At 43.6% G+C, this 12,174-nt stretch overlaps 2 long non-coding RNA genes across 3 annotated transcripts; one reads left to right on the top strand and one right to left on the bottom strand.

The window, feature by feature from the left end:
* The first annotated feature begins 596 nt into the window (after positions 1-596).
* On the top strand, positions 597-1,494 carry LOC149979572 (uncharacterized). Its single transcript, XR_016484458.1, has 2 exons — positions 597-707; positions 960-1,494. It is a non-coding gene; the product is annotated as an uncharacterized LOC149979572 (long non-coding RNA).
* Positions 1,495-7,247: 5,753 nt separating this feature from the next.
* LOC110535625 (uncharacterized) lies at positions 7,248-11,702 on the bottom strand. Of its 2 annotated transcripts, XR_002475284.3 has the most exons (7): positions 11,239-11,702; positions 10,775-10,931; positions 10,537-10,674; positions 10,153-10,268; positions 9,556-9,606; positions 8,969-9,374; positions 7,248-8,555 (listed from the first exon to the last, which is right to left on the bottom strand). It is a non-coding gene; the product is annotated as an uncharacterized LOC110535625 (long non-coding RNA). The 2 variants fall into 2 exon arrangements; XR_016484457.1 differs by lacking the exon at positions 10,775-10,931 and having other exon boundaries at positions 11,340-11,699.
* Positions 11,703-12,174: the final 472 nt, after the last annotated feature.

Here is a 12,174-nt window from a genome sequence, read left to right as displayed (position 1 = left end):
GCCTGTCACATACCTCTAACATGTGGAGAGACCAGGATGTGGGTTAGCCAGTATGAACCATATGACCATCGGTCTGAAACAAACATACCAGGGCCCGTATCCATAAAGAGTTTCAGAGTAGGAGTGCTGATCTAGGATCAGGTCCCACCTGTTCATATTCAAGGCTAAAACAAACTGATCCTATAGATCAGCACTCTGAGATGCTTTATGAATAGGGGCCCAGGTTCCAGTCACTTATCACTGTTGTATTCTTAAATTTTTCGCTGTAGGCAATTCTATGTGGTAGAAAAGGCTTCTCTCTGCTTTCAGACATGAGCTAAACTCTCTTCAGAAGATGTTGTAGTGTAATTACATTTGTATAAATCACATTAGGAATGTTTTTCAGTCTGGTAAGTAAACTCAAATGCAAACAAAGTTGTCTTTCTAGCAGAGCACATTTGCAAACATGGCTTGATGAAATTAAACTTTTTATTCACAAGACAAGTTTTAAAAGTAGCTGGAGAAAATGTGTTTGCGAAGTGTGTGTGTGGTGTGCGCGTTAACCCTAAAACCTTTTCTAATTACCAGTTGATTGTAACAGAAGTCAAAGGGGACTTGGGAGTGACTGATGCTGAAGGAAACGTGATCATTGGTTCTAAAAGTAGACGTACCACTGCATCAGAGAAGAAGGCAGTCAGTCACTGGGAAGAACATGCAGAAGAGAGAGGGTGAGGAAACAACAATGTGCAAGAAAATATATCTTATATCTAAGACAAAATCATTTTAATGTGAATAAATGCAGATTTTAGTTTTTTTTTAAACATTTTGTCCAAAATGGTAATATTTTTTTATTGGTCAAAAGTAGGCTACATGAAAAGTGCAATAGAGTTAATATAACCATGTGTTAGTGTGGGTTTTCAGTGAATTATTATTTTTCTCACCCCTTTTTTCTCCCAAATTTCATGGTATCCAATTGGTAGTAGTCTTGTGTCATCGCTGCAACTCCCATACGGACTCGGGAGAGTCTAGGGTCGAGAGCCGTGCGTCCTCCAAAACACAATCCAACCAAGCTGCACTGCTTCTTGACACAATGCACATCCAACCCGGAAGCCAGCCGCACCAATGTGTCAGAGGAAACACCGTACACTTGGCGACCTGGTCAGTGTGCACTGCGCCCGGCCCGCCACAGGAGTCGCTAGTGCGCGATGAGACAAGCATATCCCTGCCGGCCAAGCCCTCCCTAACCCGGACGACTCTGGGCCAATTGTGCGCCGCCCCATGGGTCTCCCGGTCGCGGCCGGCTGTGACAGAGTCTGGACTCCAACCCAGAATCTCTAGTGTCACAGCCTTAGACCACTGCGCCACCCGGAAGGCCTGGTTTTCAGTGAATTTATGGAAATCATGAAGCTCATCTGCATTCCTTAAGATCCTACATCTGTAAATTGTCTCAAAACTGTGTAGAATAATTTCTGATCAGCCATGAGTCAGGCCTTATACACTGCTCAAAAAAATAAAGGGAACACTTAAACAACACAATGTAACTCCAAGTCAATCACACTTCTGTGAAATCAAACTGTCCACTTAGGAAGCAACACTGACAATAAATTTCACATGCTGTTGTGCAAATGGAATAGACAACGAATGGAAATTGTAGGCAATTAGCAAGACACCCCCAATAAAGGAGTGATTCTGCAGGTGGGGACCACAGACCACTTCTCAGTTCCTATGCTTCCTGGCTGATGTTTTGGTCACTTTTGAATGCTGGCGGTGCTTTCACTCTAGTGGTCACATGAGACGGAGTCTACAACCCACACAAGTGGCTCAGGTAGTGCAGCTCATCCAGGATGGCACATCAATGTGAGATGTGGCAAGAAGGTTTGCTGTGTCTGTCAGCGTAGTGTCCAGAGCATGGAGGCGCTATCAGGAGACAGGCCAGTACATCAAGAGATGTGGAGGAGGCCGTAGGAGGGCAACAACCCAGCAGCAGGACCGCTACCTCCGCCTTTGTGCAAGGAGGAGCAGGAGGAGCACTGCCAGAGCCCTGCAAAATGACCTCCAGCAGGCCACAAATGTGCATGTGTCTGCTCAAACGGTCTGAAACAGACTCAATGAGGGTGGTATGAGGGCTCGACCTCCACAGGTGGGGGTTGTGCTTACAGCCCAACACCGTGCAGGACGTTTGGCATTTGCCAGAGAACACCAAGATTGGCAAATTTGCCACTGGCGCCCTATGATCTTCACAGTTGAAAGCAGGTTCACACTGAGCACGTGACAGACGTGACAGTCTGGAGACACCGAGGAGAACGTTCTGCTGCCTGCAACATCCTCCAGCATGACAGGTTTGGCGGTGGGTCAGTCATGGTGTGGGGTGGCATTTCTTTGGGGGGGCCGCACAGCCCTCCATGTGCTCGCCAGAGGTAGACTGACTGCCATTAGGTACCGAGATGAGATCCTCAGACCCCTTGTGAGGCCATATGCTGGTGTGGTTGGCCCTGGGTTCCTCCTACTGCAAGACAATGCTAGACCTCATGTGGCTGGAGTGTGTCAGCAGTTCCTGCAAGAGGAAGGCATTGATGCTATGGACTGGCCCGCCCGTTCCCCAGACCTGAATCCAATTGAGCACATCTGGGACATCATGTCTCGCTCCATCCACCAACGCCACTTTGCACCACAGACTGTCCAGGAGTTGGCGGATGCTTTAGTCCAGGTCTGGGAGGAGATCCCTCAGGAGACCATCCGCCACCTCATCAGGAGCATGCCCAGGCGTTGAAGGAGGTCATACAGGCACGTGGAGGCCACACACACTACTGAGCCCCATTTTGACTTGTTTTAAGGACATTACATCAAACTTGCATCAGCCTGTAGTGTGGTTTTCCACTTTAATTTTGAGTTTGACCCCAAATCCAGACCTCCATGGGTTGATAAATTTGATTTCCATTGATAATTTTTGTGTGATTTTGTTGTCAGCACATTATGTAAAGACAAAACTATTTAATAAGAATATTTCATTCATTCAGATCTAGGATATGTTTTTTAGTTTTCCCTTTATTTTTTTTGTGCAGTGTATAATCTCAGAACCCAGTACTGGTAACGGTCTGTCACAAGAGACTAGGGCTTATCTCACTACAATGTGTCAGTTTAGTTAAACACCTTCAGAAGAAGTGGGGATAGCCTCATTGTCATGTTTATCCTTTTTGAGTCATACAGAATGTCTACAGTGCCTTGTGAAAGTATTCACCCCCTTGGCATTTTTCATATTTTGTTTCCTTACAACCTGAAATTAAAATAGATTTTTGGGGGGGTTGTATCATTTGATTCACACAACATGCCTACTACTTTGAAGATGCAAAATATTTTTTATTGTGAAACAAACAAGAAATAAAACCAAAACAATTGAGAACTTGAACATGCATACAGTGCCTTTCCATATAAATGCACCTGCACTGTGATAGTCTCAGAGGTCCGTTAAAAGCGCAGAGAGCATCATGAAGAACAAGGAACACACCAGGCAGGTCCGAGATACTGTTGTGAAGAAGTTTAAAGCCGGATTTGGATACAAAAAGATTTCCCAAGCTTTAAACATCCCAAGGAGCACTGTGCAAGCGATAATATTGAAATGGAAGGAGTATCAGACCACTGCAAATCTACCAAGACCTGGCCGTCCCTCTAAACTTTCAGCTCATACAAGGAGAAGACTGATCAGAGATGCAGCCAAGATGCACTCTGGATGAACTGCAGAGATCTACAGCTGAGGTGGGAGACTCTGTCCATAGGACAACAATCAGTCGTATATTGCACAAATCTGGCCTTTATGGAAGAGTGGCAAGAAGAAAGCCATTTCTTAAAGATATCCATAAAAAGTGTAGTTTAAAGTTTGCCACAAGCCACCTGGGAGACACACCAAACATGTGGAAGAAGGTGTTCTGGTCAGATGAAACCAAAATGGAACTTTTTGGCAACAATGCAAAACGTTATGTTTGGCGTAAAAGCAACACAGCTCATCGCCCTGAACACACCATCCCCACTGTCAAACATGGTGGTGGCAGCATCATGGTTTGGGCCTGCTTTTCTTCAGCAGGGACAGGGAAGATGGTTAAAATTGATGGGAAGATGGATGGAGCCAAATACAGGACCATTCTGGAAGAAAACCTGATGGAGTCTGCAAAAGACCTGAGACTGGGACGGAGATTTGTCTTCCAACAAGACAATGATCCAAAATATAAAGCAAAATCTGCAATGGAATGGTTCAAAAATAAACATCTCTCGATGTGCAAAACGGATAGAGACATACCCCAAGTGACTTACAGCTGTAATCGCAGCAAAAGGTGGCGCTACAAAGTATTAACTTAAGGGGGCTGAATAATTTTGCACGCCCAATTTTTCAGTTTTTGATTTGTTAAAAAAGTTTGAAATATCCAATAAATGTTGTTCCACTTCATGATTGTGTCCCACTTGTTGATTCTTCACAGAAAAATACAGTTTTATATCTTTATGTTTGAAGCCTGAAATGTGGCAAAAGGTCGCAAAGTTCAAGGGGGCCGAATACTTTCGCAAGGCACTGTATCTATTCACCATCCCAAAGTCAATATTTTGTAGAGGGTCTGCAGCAAATCAATGGACGTGGATGGTACTACCCACAACATATGTAGGCCTCCCTCCCCAGACAAGCTGGAGATACCTCTCCCTACTTCGTAGGGCATGATCCAGATCCATGCAATGCTCTATCACTGTAGGGCCAATGGGTTTAGTCTCCGCCTCGAGTCTAGTGAGCATAGAGGAGACCTCCTGACCTACAATGTGTGGTGTCCTGCACTCAGGCAAGCCTGAGGCCTGGTAGTGTCAGCTAATGGTAAGGCACATGCCATCTCCACTACATGCTCCAAGGAGTGTGGAGGAGAGCTCCCACATAGAATGTGTAGAGTCCCGCACCCAGGCGGACCTGAGATATGGCGGTGTCCATAACCGCTAAGCACATTCCATCTCAATTTAGTGCTCCACTGTTAGCGGGTCCAGCCGAAGCCCGCATTCGATTCAAACCTTCGCAGTTTAGAGTTAGCTAAGGGACGTGTGTTTTAAACGTTTCACCACAGCCGCTCTGTGATCAGACTGATGCCAGTAGTACACTTTCATCAGCCGTCTCGCAGGACTAAACCCCCCCCCCTCCCAGCCAAAGCCAGAGACATCATTTTGAGACATCATTCTCTGATTGGCTTCCTGTCAAGGTCAGGATTAGTTTACAAGAGCCCCGCAGCAAATCATTGAGTCTGGTGGAACCCCCCCCCCTCACATTTTTATGCTTGACCGAAAGTCCCATATTCCAGGACCGACTTCCGCCTACCGTTAACAATCAACACCCATCACCATCTGCAAGACTCTCTTTGCGTACGGACTAGTAACGAGGTAACTCCCGTTTTGGTTTGCATCGTTAGCGACAACAGGTGACATACAGGGAGGGATTCGAAGAGCCCTGCTAGAGGGCTACCTCGTTATCTCCCTTACTAAGGCTAAGGACTCCTTAAGAGAGTCATTGTTACTCCCACCGTTTACCCGCGCTTCATTGAATTTCTTCACTTTGACATTCAGAGCACTGGGGAGAAATCACATTGCATCAACAGTTCTAAGTCAGCTGATAGGAGCCAATGAGACCCAGCACGAACAGGACCGGCGAGCGCCGTAGCTGGGGAGATCTGCGAGAAGGGCCCGGCGCGGTCCAGAGTCGCCGTCACCAACCGCCGGATCCAACCCCTGTCCGCGGATCCAACCCCTGTCCGCGGATCCAAGCCCGCTGACGGACACCACCCTGACGAATCCGCACGCATCCACTTGCGAGACCACGCACAACAGACCGCGAGATGGGCCGCACAATGAACTTCCGGCGGCGAGAGGGCGACGGAGCGACTGCTCTCCAGCCGCGGCGAGAGTCCCGCTTCGCACCCCAGCCCGACCAACCTAGCCCTTAGAGCCAATCCTTATTCCGACATTACGGATCTGACTTGCCCACTGAGTGTACATTCTGAACCTTCTTTGAAGTCAGTAGGTCACATAACCAAGGAGCTACTGAAATGTAAAATTTTATAAAAATTCATGTAAAATCGAGTGAAAATGGACAAACTAACTGGTAGTCAGTGAACATTCTGAACCTTGGTTGAGGTCAGTAGGTCACATGACCAAGGAGCTATTGAAATTCGAATGTAAAAAAAGTTTGTACTTGGTTTACACTCCCTAACTAATTCAACTAGGAATACAAGATGTCGCTCACATTTCCAAATGTTAATTAGCTTTGGAAAGTGAATGAATGTCCAAATCGTGAAAATATGACCAGTGCAATGTTTCCCGCAATTTTTCCTACATCATGACACTTATTTGGCTCAAGTGGTTTGAAAGCTATTGAAGTTTGAAGCGAGAATATCCGTCTAATATCCAACTTGAAACTGTCTTTACCTCGGTGCAGAGAAGATTAGAAATTGAGGCCCAGCTACCGGAGCTTGAGAGAGTCTATGTAGAAGCGCCAAGTTGAATGACTAAAATATGAATACAATACTATTTTCTCTAACCAAGTAAACACAATGCTATTAAAGATTAAACAAACACTTTGAGTTGGGTGACAAACCGGGAAAAACTACTGGCACACCAGCTGAGAGGTATACAGGCCAATCAATAGAGCTAGTCATAGAATTAAATCTAGTACAGGAGCTGTTACTACGGACCCAAAAGGAATTAACACATTTCACAACGTTTTATCAAGACCTCTACACCTCAAAGACCACTGCAGATACCGCAAAAATGTCTGATTTCCGCCATTCCCTTTCCCTACCTAAATTATGCGGCGCTGCTCAAAGGGAGCTAAATGCAGAGAACTTTCGAAGAGGTTGTCTCTGCAGTACGTTCCTTCCCTAATGGGAAAGCGGCTGGCACTGATGGCTTTGGTATGAAGTTTTACAAAGTTTATTCAGAAAAGGTTACTCCTCTGTTTAAACACTCCATTGAAACTAATATCTCCCTAATATTAAAGAAAGATAAAGATGCCGATCCATCTTCATATCGTCCTATTGCCCTCCTCGGATGTGAACTCGAGGTGTTTACTAAAATACTCGCGAACAGACTAAATAAATGCATTTCGACTATAATTCATCATGACCAAACTGGTTTTATCGCAGGCAAATTTTCATTTTACAACATTAGTCGACTGAATATCATGTATTCCAGACATGACAAAGATTCTAAAGTTGCAATACTTGCACTTGACGCTCAAAAAGCATTTGACCAAGTTTGGTTTGGGTGAGTTTTGTCTCTTGGGTTGAAATACTCTGCGTGCCCGACGGCTTCAGTTTTCACAAATTACAATAAATCACCTCCGTTTTCACTTCAACGTTCCTGCTGCCAGGGATGCCCCTTGAGTCCATTGCTATTCACCATTGCTATGGAACCCCTAGCTATCAGTATCAGCAGCCATCCTGCCATTGCTCCTCTAAACATAGGCAAGGTTGATCACCCATTCTCGCTCTATGCACATCATCTTGTTGGTCTCACGCCCCGAAGAGTCACTTCCACCGCTGTTGGATCTCATTGAATAATTTGGAGAACTCTCGGTACACCATAAACTGGGATAAAAGTGAATTCATGCCTCCTAAAGGTGACTTAAACCCAGAGTTCCTTAAACATATACCTTTTAAATCACACGTGACTAAATGTAATATTTAGGGGTTATCATCCCTAAGGACTCTAAATTGATTTATAAATTGAACTACCTCGTCAAGCTGAAGCGCAACATAGAGGCACGCTATTAAAATGGTTACATTCCCCAGATTTCTTTCTCTCTTTCAGAATCTGCCTATATTTTTAAGTAAAGCTTTTTCAAATCCTTGGATTTTATTATCTGCCTTTTGTGTGGGGATACAAAGTACACCGTATCTCTAAACGTATAATCAAGCCCAAACAATTAGGGGGTCTGAGCCTGCCAAATTTTCAGCATTATTATTGGGCAGCAAATGCTAGAGCACTGACTTTATTGGCAGGATGCATACCCTGGCATAGTAGAACTCTCCACCCCTTCATGGCTCGCTATTGAAGAAGATATACACTACATCTCTCTTCCAGCACTTCTCTTTTCATCAACTAACAGGTATTACGGCAATAACTTTATGCAAAAAAAATCATGATATTTGGTATCAAATAAGGAAAACATTTGGTCTCCCGGAGACCTCTGTCTGTACTCCTATTTGCCGTGACCATGCTCCCCCCACTAACTGACAACACTTTTTTATTTTGGAAGAGAAAGGACATTTCTACTATTGCAGACCTTTACATCAATAATATTTTTGCCACATACATGACTGAAAAGGGGACTCTTATAGATAACATTTGATTCATTTACCCAACAAGGAAATACAAAATACAATATACAACTGTTAATTACTAACTCTTGATGAACTATAATTGGATTAGCCGTGAATTACATTATTTCCCTTTTTACCACTGGACATTTAATAAAAATGTACTCTTTAGTCAAAAGGCTTAAGGGTCGACTCTGTGCTTGTGCTCCTTCTGTCTCTCTCCGTTATTTCAGGTGCTGTGGTCTGAAACAAAGTAACTGAGTGTTAGAACTCATCATTGGCCTAGTAACATTTATTTGAGGGGCACAGTCAGCTCGTGCTCTCTCACACCATTTGGGCACACAGAGCTCGTCCTGTTTATCTGCGATTCCTCTTCTCTGGAGACCGATGTAACGTTACAGAATAAGAAAGTCACCTAGCATTATGGGATAGTGGTGAAGTAAACAAACATGGCTGTACCCATGAAATAGACCCGTCGACAACTTAATAGGTTGTATAGTTACTAATGTATATTTAGGCATGTCGAGTAATTGAGAATTTGATTACTGGTATGTCTGACAGAAACAATGAAAAAGATGTGACCTACATTAGTAGCCCTATAATACTTCATTGGGCCGGTGTTTATCTTTTTGTGTTGAAGAAGAGTGAGAACATACCAATTGTTTGCGAAGATTCTCCTCTGTTGAGCTCCGCTACACAGTAGCTTCAGATCAGCCACAGAGTCTAACGGTGATTGCAGAATGTCGAGGTCCTCAGCTGTGGTCGATGGCCTTGTAGCATTAAGGAGCCTCAGTTGCTCTTGCTGATTCGCAATTATAATGTCTCGCTTCATCAGTATCTGTGTCTGGAAGGCTTAGCAAGACGACATTGATTAGAACGGAGACACATAACACATAGTAATTAAACACGGGGTTTAAGCAGAAAGGATTCAAGGGGAGTTGCTATTTTGACCAAAGTACTGTTAAATAACAGGTGAACATGTACAGTACTAACAAGACATCATTGCAATTATCTCCTGAGACTGCACGGCACTTGTGGATGCAGATTCCTTTTGTTGGAGACCTATGAGGATGGATAGGAGGTTTAGCGTAAAGCAATTCATTCATGCTTAACAGTGCATTATGACATTTCAGAAAAAACAACGGTTTTGGTTGAGGGGAAAATAGAGAGGGATGTGTTGATACTGTTGGGCACTACTAAGGGTGGTTGACTGTGTAGTGTAACAGGCGTGTAAAATCCTTACTGGATGCTGCAGGTAGCGCTACTCCGCCAGTTGTTGTTTTGGTTGGTAGACCTGTAGGAAGTTGTAGAAGATTAGATGAAAACGCAGGTATGTGAATTCAATATGCCATTACAGTCAACACCAAAGATAAATGGACAGTGACACATATTTTAGATCGGCACTTCTCCACCTCAGATTTGAAATGAATTGTGTCAACTTAATTTGATGATATCCTATATACACTATACAGCCAAAACTATGCGGACACCTGACCATCACACCTATATGAGCTTGTTGGACATCCCATTCCAAAACCATGGGCATTAATAAGGAATTGGCTCCCCTTTGCGGCTATAACATCTGCCACTCTTCTGGGATGGCTTTCCACAAGATTGTGGAGTGTGTCTGTTCTGCACAGTCATGCTGGAACAGGAAAGGGCCTTTCCCAAACTGTTTCCACAAAGTTGGAAGCACCCAATCGTCTAAAGTGTCTTGGTGTCCTGTAGCATTAAGATGGCCCTTCACTGGATGCAAAGGCTTAGCTGGATTTTATGCACCTGTTAGTGAGGGTGTGGCTGAAACTTCTGAACTCAATAATTAGTAGGGGTGTTCACATACCTTTGGCCATAGAGTGTAGGTCACTGTCCAAAATGTTGGTTCCTCTCAATACTCACTGCATGACACAGTTTGTGGTTCACTGGACACTTTGGAGACTTTTCCTTTTTGTGGGATATCTTTGGGTAATTACAAATCATAAGATGCATGATTTATTGCATTGGAACAAAATTCTGTTCGTTGTGAAATAATAAATAATTATTCCATGTTAGACACCTTCATTTGTGTCCTGACATCTGGGTGGTAGAGGTAAACGTAAAGTTCTCTCTGGAAAGCAGGGTTCCATAAAGAACTCATCTATATCAGTTGCTAGATACAAAACAGAAAACGTGTCATATGCATCGGATCTGTGCCTATGTTAATATACTCAGTGTATAATCAACTTACTGCTTGCTGTCATCATAACAACCAGTCTGGTGACGAGCTGGGATGGTGTGTGGTCGTGCCTCCATTTCGCTAGTGCTTTCCACATTTTAGTTTTTTCCCCAGCTTTTTTTGCAAATTGGCGTACTTTGGAGCAGTCCTCTGAGAAATTTGAACAAATAGGATTACATTAGGGAGAACAGAAACGTGACAGTGACTGTTGGTTGATAATGGACAAACTACATCGGTGGTACACTTTTACCAGTTGTTGTGTGAGGGATGACATGGCTGCAATATTTAGGCCACCTCTCCTTGTCAGGAGCGTCACCTAGGGCTGGGCGATATGGCCAAATTCTCATATCCCGATATAGGTAATTTCATATCCCGATAACGATGCATATCACGATATAGCAGATTTTCTGTAAATTCAATGAATAAATAGTTTATATAAAATGACCACATGTAAAGGCCTATTTCTTATTACATTTTGAATTACACTCAACAAATAAAAGGTACTTAATCATTTTGATTTATTTCTTTTTTTTATTTAGCATGTAACAAAATATAAAATATTATTGTATAAAATCTAAAAAGGTAAATAGAAAACACTTCAACTATAGTTGCAAACAAAATAAATATAGGCCTAAAATGAAATAAATATTTTGGGGTGCTTGCCTGTTTTGCATGTATATTGGTATTAATACGTGTCACATATCAGTTTGGTACCTTGGGTCGAGTGTTAGCACCAAATCAAGAAACTCCCGTTTCTCGAACGTGTAAATTCTGGACATGTCTTTGCAGATGTAAGTTGTAACGGCAGCTGTTACCTCCTTCCATCTTCCTGATTCTTTGCCATATGATGTGCCCCGGGAAAAATCCTCTTGCAGCGTCTGAGTCGGGGGTTTGTTTTGAGCACTCAACTCTACTTTTTGGGGTCTCATCCGTAGACTCTCTCCGTACTGTTTCACGTGATTCTTGCGTAGGTGGTAAAATAGGTTAGTGGTGTTTGAGCCTGTTGTCAGGACCGGCCTGCGGCATATTTTGCAGAGGGCGGTTTTCTGGTCCGTGTCAGACTTTTCATACCCAAACCACGTCCATGTGACCCCTCCTTTAGGTACGAGCTCCGTGTCTCCGTGCTCTGTGTCACATTCACTCTCCTCCATGTTTGTTAGTGTTGCACATTTCCTTCCACACGGCACGCAAAGTGTCGTCCAATTGACGAAAAATATTGCCGTAAAGAGTGATTTGCGACACATCGAAATAAACGATACAGCATAATATGAAATCATATGCGTTTTTCTATTGTCACACGATATATATATCGCCATATCGCCCAGCCCTAGCGTCACCTCTCGTCAGCTTCTTGTTGTAGCCTGTTGATGGCCAGTAGCACAGGAATCACTGAAAGGAAAATGTACTTGATTGTCATCCACGGGCATTAACAGCACAGTACAGACCAAATGTGAATTAGCTTAATGTTATGGTTCTATTTCACAGCTTCTAAAGAAGTTAGCACCTTCTTGGTGGTCACGATCCATGACTTGACCACTGCTGCCACCGTGACTGGAGTTTCACTGTGGAACTCCACCACTGCATACACTGGCATCTGCAAAATGAAACAAGCCTCTATTCATTGAGCAGTTGAGTGACACATCAGAGAAC

Source organism: Oncorhynchus mykiss, chromosome 11 (assembly GCF_057628025.1).
Source record: "Oncorhynchus mykiss isolate SJ-2025 chromosome 11, ASM5762802v1, whole genome shotgun sequence".
Classification (NCBI taxonomy): domain Eukaryota; kingdom Metazoa; phylum Chordata; class Actinopteri; order Salmoniformes; family Salmonidae; genus Oncorhynchus; species Oncorhynchus mykiss.
The sequence above is the reverse complement of the archived record's forward strand: the minus strand, read 5'-3'. Positions and strand labels throughout refer to the sequence as shown.